The sequence below is a fragment of the Octodon degus genome, unplaced genomic scaffold (assembly GCF_000260255.1).
Source record: "Octodon degus isolate 3935 unplaced genomic scaffold, OctDeg1.0 scaffold00295, whole genome shotgun sequence".
Lineage (NCBI taxonomy): Eukaryota > Metazoa > Chordata > Mammalia > Rodentia > Octodontidae > Octodon > Octodon degus.
The window spans coordinates 544,189-552,492 of NW_004524871.1; the positions used below are offsets into that span (position 1 = coordinate 544,189).

Here is an 8,304-nt window from a genome sequence, read left to right on the forward strand (position 1 = left end):
TGTGTGTGAGTGGGGGACAGAGACGGGGGCTTTGGATGACACCACATGGGCGTGTAAACACAACCACAATACTAACTGCAGCACCTTCCTGTGGCTCCATAAATAAGCTCAGAGATTCTAGAATTAACTAGTAATTATAAAAACTAAAGATAGACACAAGCAGGTAATAGTAGAATTGAGGCTTTTACCCAGGCATAACTGGGGAAGACCTGGCAAGGGACCTGCACCACCCGGCAGCTCCCCAGGTCAGCAGCAATGGGTACCGCAGCCTCTGCGCGCGTGATCCAGCACCTCTCGGAGTTTCACAGGTCACAGGGACCGGCAGGTCATGTGCAGACCTGTCATCAGGGCTTTCTCCTTGAAGCCACACAATGTGGAATTCAGTACTGTCTGGGAAAAGCTTTAAAAAATATTCTCAGAAGAGGTTTCGTGGTGTGAAAATGTGAATGAATAGCAGATTCACACGATGCTCATGACAGAGTTCAGTCCAAACAGTTAGACATGAAAGCTGACTCAAGTGCCACGGCTTGGTACCCAGCACAGGTCATAGCACACAGAGGCTGAGTGTGGGTCCCTAGGGCCACAAAGGAGAAGCAAGATCCTGGCCCTCCTGCCCCCAGTGCCTGCCCATCCCAGGCCGAAGCTCCCATCCAGGAGCTGCAGATCAGCCTCTCCTCTCTCTAGGCCAATCACCCAGGCACCAGGTAGCACTCCAGCCTGATCCTCCCCAGGTCTGGCTGGCTAGGGTTTTCAGCAAAGATGGGAGAAAGACCAGGAGGAAGGCAGCATCCAGACCCAGCCGTGCCCTTCTGATTGCACCAAGGTGCAACAGGAAGGCTGTGAACCATATGCTGGGCATGGGAAACCCACCAAGACCAGACCCCCTCGTCTCCCACTTCCAGCAAGACCCTTACCAGCTTCTCAAGGGCTCTGGCCTCCCTTCAGCAGGACATCCATCCACACCGTGTTCCTAGACACATGGACAAGCCAGTGCTGGCCAAATGCCGCTCTTCCAAATGTACATGAACTCCAGGACAGTGCCAGGCTCAAAACATAAATGAACTCTCCACCTGGATGGCCGTATCTCTGGGCCAGAAAAGCAACCCTGCCACATGTCACAGCCCTGAGCCAGTCCACAAATCTGCCTCCACTGCACTAGAGCTCACCTTGAAGAGCACCAAGGAGTCCAGGGAATAAAGAAGAAAGCTCAGAAACGAATTTCACAGAAAAGCTCCCCAAGGAGGAAGTGGGAGTCAGCAGTGGAGAAACACACCTGTTGTCCCAGCACTCTGAAGGCTGAGGCAGGAGGACCACAAGACTGAGTCCCACCTGGGCAAATTATTGACTTGGTGAGACACCCCATCTCAAAGTAAAAAAATAAAAAGAGCTGAGGATGTAGCTCAGTGTAAAGGGTCTGGATACTGAAAAAACAAAATGAGATTTTCGACATGAGGGTGACCCAACACTGATTGCTGGTTTGATTTGGCCGATCGGGCTGGGCATGTGGTTGTCCCTGTCCCTCACTGCTCCATTGTCCACTAAGTGCTTGTTAAAGAAGACAAGTACCCCGATAGAGAAGGACCACGCCCTCCCTGCTAGGCCTCAAACAAGCAGTTTGGGGCAGAGCCCCGGTCCAGTGTGCACAAAGTCCTGGATCCCACCCCAGCACTGCAGGGGAAAAGAAAGACTGAAGTAACTGGAAGCTTCAGACCTCAGGAACTATGAGCCCCAGCCTCTCCTGTCGCACCACCATACCCTCACACCCTAAGTCTCAGGAAAGACTCCCTCCCAGCACCAAGCCACAACCTCAGCACAACCGCACTGGGTCAGTGGCTACAGGCACCGTGGATGGCAGGTGCCATCCCAGCAGCAGCCCAGCCCATGAGGTCCTGCACGCATGCATGCATGCATGCACACACGCACGCACACAAAGAGGGCAAAGACTGAAGGATGCTCACAGTCACACCCAGGCAGCAACCAGAGGCACTCAATATCTGAGGCCTGGGTCAAGAACCCCAAACTGACCAGACGACACAGAGCTGAAGAGGAAGCTTCATGCACACCAGATGAAGAGAATGACCAGGGGGGACCATGTGGCTGAAGGCACCTCTCTCCCAGACCTGGGAAGTGTCACAGGGAGGTTGGGACCCGCGAAGACCAGAGCCAGTCAGCAGCCAGAAACGGGCAAGCCGCTCAGTGGGTGGACACACCAAACACGCAAGCCTCGGGTTCCTCTCCATCACAGAGAAAGCTCAACTCCTGTGTGCATGTCCAGCTGGAAGCAGCCCTGCATCCTAAGACGCTTGCAGAAAATAACAGTGGAACTACGGAGCAGGACAGACAGCATCAGAAGCTGGGTACGATGTTAAATCACACGAAAAGTGTTCATGATAGACTGTTCAGTTTAAAAAGGGTATTAGTAGTATCTGGTTTTGTATGTATCTAACTTTGTTCTCTTTTTGTTCAGATAACTGGATTATTTTTCTCCTAAGCAGTGCTTAATTTGTGTTTTTAAATTTTGATTGTGAAGTAGTTCCCATGCCCACACTGTTACATCCAGAACGTTTATTAGCCTGTACCACAGCACTCACATACATGTGGTATAGAAACCTCAGTTAGGCACTTCCTGGCTTTTTTTCTTAATGAGAAGAATACTGTATTTAAAATGTAAAATAAACTTTTAAAAAGCAGGCACTAACATGTATTCTTCTAGCCTTTGATTACAGATTTATCCTTGCACATTTAAGGTGAACTGCCTTCAAAAACTATTGTTCTTGGGCTGGTGAGATGGCTCAGTGGTCTAAAGCACCTACTTAGAACAAGCTCAGCAAAGCACAAGGGACCGCGGTTCAATCCCCCAGCACCACATGCCAGTCAGCCCCGCCCCCTGGTGGGCTGAGCTGGCCACACACACAAATAAATAAATAAATAAATAAATAAATAAATAAATAAATAAATAAAATATTGTTCTTGGGAGCAGTGTATGTTACTTTACATAGCAGTTTCTGTCACCTATTAATGTCAGAACATTCTTGGTTTTGAACTTTTTTTATTGCCTTTGGCTGTTGATTAATACAGTACAAATGCAATTTTAAAAAATCTTGAAAGTAATATATTTAACCAATTAAAATGTTTATCTGTAAAAAAAGGGTATTAGATCTACATATGATTTTATAATTAATGAAATCCTATGTATGATTTTATTAGTAATCCACCAATAAGCCTGAAAAAGCCTACACACTGCACCCCATCTCCAGAGACAGTGGCACCACAGGTGAATTTAGTCATTTGTGCTTTCTTCCATCCCCTTTACATTTCCAAACGACCTCCAGGAAGTCTACAAACAGGGAGCCACTCATGGCCAGTCACCGCTGCTGGGATGGCAGACCAATGGGCAGACATCCCAGCTTCTTGGGCCCCTTCTGCAGCCCTGACCTGTCCACCCTCGGTAAGGCAGTCATGGACCTAACACCATGGCTCCACTGAGAGAGCATGCGGGGAAGGAGGTCTCCACAAAGTGCACCACATCTGCCACTCTGGGGGCCTTGCTTCAGTCCTGGGATCTAGAGGACAGCAGGCGGCAGGCAGTGCAGTGAATGCGCGGAATCATCACAGTCCCGAAGCCTCAGCCCAGGTCTCAGGCCCAAGCCTTCTATCACGTCTTGCCAAAGTGAAAGCAAAGGGAACAGTGGCACCCCATACCGTGGGACAGCTGCACCCTTCTGCTCCTCCACAGGCTCCACCCCATCCCCAGGAGATGATACATTCACCTGAGACCCCACAGGAAGATGGAAGTGGCTTCTAAGGACAGGTACACATAGGCATGGTGGCAGCCAGCTATAATCCCAGCACCTGAAAAGCCTAGGCAGGAATAATTCAAGTTCAAGCCCAACCTGGACAACTTAGTCACTCACACACACATGCACACTAAGAGGACAAAGACTGAAGGATGCTCAGTCTGTGTGCCAGGCTCTGTCCCAATGCTGTGCAGTCACTGACACCTCGTCCCAAAATTAAATTAATGAAACAGCTGGTGCAGCAGCACCTATAGTGCTGGGAGCTGCTCTCCCACGGTCCAACCCAGCCCCAGTGAGGCATGTCTGGCCAGGGGTGCAGGGGCCTCCAGGGAACTCCACTAGGCTAGTGGTTCCTGTGTTTTCAGCCTTACAGGTTTTACTCAGAAAACTCTTGCCTGACACTGTGCCCCGGGCACAGGGAGTCCTGTACCACGCCCAGCAGAGGGAGGGCTGGCAGGAGGGACGGGCCCTTTCTCCTCCAGGCTCACGGTGCAGACACACTCCAGACCCTCGGAGCAGGAGGGATGGGAAGGCCCACCCCAGCCTAGGCCTCAGGTCCCTGGGCCGAGCCAGGCCAGAGCCGTCTGCAAAAGGGAGAGCAATCATCCAGCAGCTCAAGAGGGGGCAGCGGGATACCCCGAGCCTGGTATCTACAAAGAAATAGAGGAAAAGCACTGATCCCACTGCACCTGTCACTCTGCCAGCTGAGCCTCCAAAATGCCTGCCCAGGGCGTGCACCCAGCCTGCCTGCGGCCCACACTGATCTCACTCAGACAGGCCGCTCACTGTCTGCACCTGCAGGAGAGCAGCTCCAAGCTCGCTCAGGACACCTCAGGTCTGGGCAGCCAAAAGTATAGTCTGCGTCTCTGGGGAGAAAACTGGTCCAGCCTCCTCAGGGCCATCCTCCTCAAGCGCAGGAAGACTGTGGCTGCAGACCATGGGACCTGGGTTCAGCGTGAGGGAACTGTCTGGTCAGAAAAATGACCCAGAGCTGCTCTGTGAATTACGCTTCCCTGCAGCACAGCAAAAACAAAAGCACACAAGACCACCCTTCCCCCTTCTGAGCCGGTCCCAGCACGGTGGGCAACAGATGCGGCAGCCCTTCCAGACAGCGCCCACAGAAGAGAGTGTCCCCTACAAGTGCACTGCAGACAGCAGGAACCCGTTTCCCTGCCCTGGAGCTCTAACAGTCTGTGCAACTTGGCACACACAACCCGCACTGCCACACAGTCTGATAACTCAGGGTTGTGTAGCTGCCTCTCTTTTCCAGAAGGCAGTAAAGCATCATTTAAAAATTTCTGAAATCTTTTCTGTTCCCTTTCCAAAAAATGAAACCGAGCCAGCAACAGAAGAACCCATGCCAACACAAATGATGGCTCCGCTGGCTCCCTGACCTTGACGTCTGGAGGCTTTTCCAATGTCAAGTAAATGAGTAAATAAATGGGGGGATTGACATGATGGGGTCTGCTGCGAATGGAGCATGGAGCAGAAGCAGCGAAAGTACAGTCATTAAAAATGGATAAAGGGCTGGACACGCAGCCCCGCCCCTCTGTTCGGATCGGAGCCAGAAGAGCTGCGTCCTCATTAAGTGCAGTCTGGCAGGCTGCCTGCGCTTTAGTGGGTTCTGGGAATGCCAATGTATTAACCAGAGGGCTTCTGCACACCCTTTAGAGTTTTTATTCTAGAAAAGTCAACCATTTGGCACAATGCGGCCTTATTTTTGTCCAGGAAAGCTCTCGGCTGCTGATCGAGGGAGAAATTATAGCTATGTTCTCTGTAACTTCCAAGACCTAGCTAGAAGACAAGCCTGGTGAAAAGAAAAGTCCTCACAAAAACAGCTTTAGAGGCCAAAGGACCATTTTCAGTGGAAACTCAAAGAAAAGCAATACATACTTAAATCACAGGGTATGTGACAACACAGGCATTATTATCAAGTCTTTCTGTCTCAGAGGAGAAAAACAATACAGTAGTCCCTCACTATTTCGTGATTCAACTTTCACAGACTCACTGGCAGGTTTTCTAAAAATATTAATCTAAATGATTTATAGAGGATTTTTTGCTATATGGTGGGATTTTGCAGTACCCTACAGTATATGTATGTAGTTAAAATTACGTAGATTACCAGGGAGATAGCTCAGCAGTCCGAGCGCCTGCCTGGCAAGCACAAGGACTGGGGTTCCATCCCCCATGCTATATTCCCTGCAGGCCCCACCCAGGCAGGCGGTGGTGGCACATGCCTGTAATCCCAGCTGTGGGATGGCTAAAACAAAAGGATCACTATGCGTTTGAGCTGCATAGCAAGACCCTGTACCAAATATATAAATTTTAAAAATACGATAAAATAAAATTACATAGGTTTATGAGTTTAGAAAATGGTTAAGAATATGAGAAGTGTTTTGAAAGTGTGGGAAAGATTTATAAGAGTGTAGGAGGGTTTATAAAGCCTTAAAATGTGTATAAATACTAAAATATAACAGGGATACCTCGTTGATTTTCACTTATCATGGGGGTATGTGGAGTGACCTCCGCCAAGAAGTGAGGAACCACTGTATTAATTAAAAATCCGAGCCCAGCATTCCCATAGCAATGCACAGTGCAGGTGTTGGCTTCTTCGCCTTCTTGCTTCTCACAGAAGCAAATAATAGAGTCAAACAGTCAGAAACATCTCCGCCAAAGTGGCAAGTCTTGTGGCTTAAATGTTCTACATTTTCATTCGAAGACTTAAAGTTCACCCCTGTGAATCCCCACACACTGGTCAAGATGTAATCACCTACTGACTGCCCGTGGGCAGAAAGTCACTATGATAGTCAGATTAAGGGCTTCTAGTTTTCTCAGTTCTGAAAAGAGGAAGAAACACAAGAAGGGAGGAAAGGAAAAGAAAACGAAAGGAAGGAGGAACCTAGGACTACATAATTTTGCTACTCTTCACATTTAACAGCCACGTGCCTTTGCAATTTATGTTAAATAATCCTACAACATTTTCTAGGTTAAAAAGGTATTTCTGCTTCTTCGGCGTTGTTCCCTGAGTTCCTTTTATTAACTGCGCTCAAAGAGCACATTCGCCACAGCCACCCGGTGAGGTCCACCAGAAAGCTCTGCCCCATCTGCCCAGAGCCCGGGCTTTGGTTCGAGGACACACACAGAAATCATCCAGGGGCAAGTCCCCTCCCCTCTGCTCCCTCCTGCAGCACGGAGGACAAGTGTCCCCTAAACTGCAAGGCAGCCAAGACCAGCGCAGCCCCAGGCCGGAAACATCTCGGAGACCAGCCCTGCGCTCAGCGCCAGCGAGGAACTATTCTTAGTAGCCCTCAGCATTTGCGGGAGTAAACATTCGTCTGTGTATGTACACATCCGGGGTGGGGGCGGGGTCACGTACCGTGTGCCAACCAATTGGCACACAAGCCCTGGACAAGCAGCTGGCACCGCAGGGCTGTGGTCTTGCAAATCAGGCTACGACCCGACCCGGTAGAGCTCGAGGGACCGCAGTGAATACCTGCTGGCCGGCGTCAGCTCCAAACCCGCCAGTCCCGGGCCTGGGGAGGAAGGCGACCCCGCCCGCAGCAGTGCCAAGGGGTCCGTGCTTCTTAAAGAATGACGCCTTCGGGGAGGGCTTTACCACGTGTTTTAAAAAGCACTGCTCTGGAAGGGCCACGCAGCGGCATTTCAGGGACAGGACAGGCACTGGTCGCGGGATCCAACGAGCGTGCGCGGGCGCTGCTCCGACCCACACGACATCCTCGGGACCTAGGTTTTCCGCTGCGCCCCCGAAGGGACTCAGCCCGTGCCACAAGGAGGCGCAGCGGAAGCGCAGGGCGCCCACACGCGGAGCTCAGGCCTGCGCTGCCTCCCGCGCGACTCCTGCAAACGGCCGCGACTCACAGTGGTCCCTGCGCAGGAGGCGCAGCAGGACGCCGGAGAGCGCAGGCGGGATCGTGAGCCCGCGCCAGACACGCAGACCGCCCGCCTTCTGCCTGAGGTGCGGGGGACCCGCCCAGGTCCTTCGCCAGGCCAGCACCGCCCCCCGAACGCCCGAGCGGCCGCGTGGCCAGGAAGGGGACGCGCGCGGAGCAGCAGAGACCGGTGTCCACACGAAGAGGGAGGGACGCGCGCAAGCAACTCTCCGCTCTAGCTCCTTAAGACATTCTTTGGGAAAACAAAACATTACCCTGGCGCGAGGGACAGTCGCGGGGAGACCGAGGCCCCCCCTGCTCGGCGGACCGAGGCTCGGCCCCGGCTGACCAAGGGATCAAGATACCGGAGGTCGGGTCCGCCCTCTGCCCGCCTCGCCCACCCGCAGGCCCTAGCGGAAAGCCCCGCCTCCTCTTCCCGTTAACGAAAGTTGAACTTGGCGTCGCCCCCGCCTCCCGCGAAGCGGCCGGCTGCGTGCTCAGGGCGGGAACCCTAGGAACCAGAGGTGATCGCTGCCCCGCGCCCCGGCCACCTTTCCGCCCACCCACGCGCGACGGTGACCCCGCAGGGACTCACCTGCGGGACGGCGGGGAGCGCG

At 52.3% G+C, this 8,304-nt stretch overlaps 1 protein-coding gene and 1 pseudogene across 1 annotated transcript in view; both read right to left on the reverse strand.

Annotated features, from left to right (window-relative positions):
* Ldlrad4 (low density lipoprotein receptor class A domain containing 4) overlaps positions 1 to 8,304 on the reverse strand; it is a 324,839-nt gene extending 316,535 nt beyond the window's left edge. Inside the window, exon 1 of the mRNA XM_023707484.1 lies at positions 8,283 to 8,304. The gene's annotated coding sequence lies outside the window, so the exon portion shown is untranslated. The remainder of the gene's footprint in view (positions 1 to 8,282) is intronic.
* Positions 1 to 8,304, reverse strand: part of LOC101577703 — a 45,828-nt pseudogene that overhangs the window by 20,304 nt on the left and 17,220 nt on the right.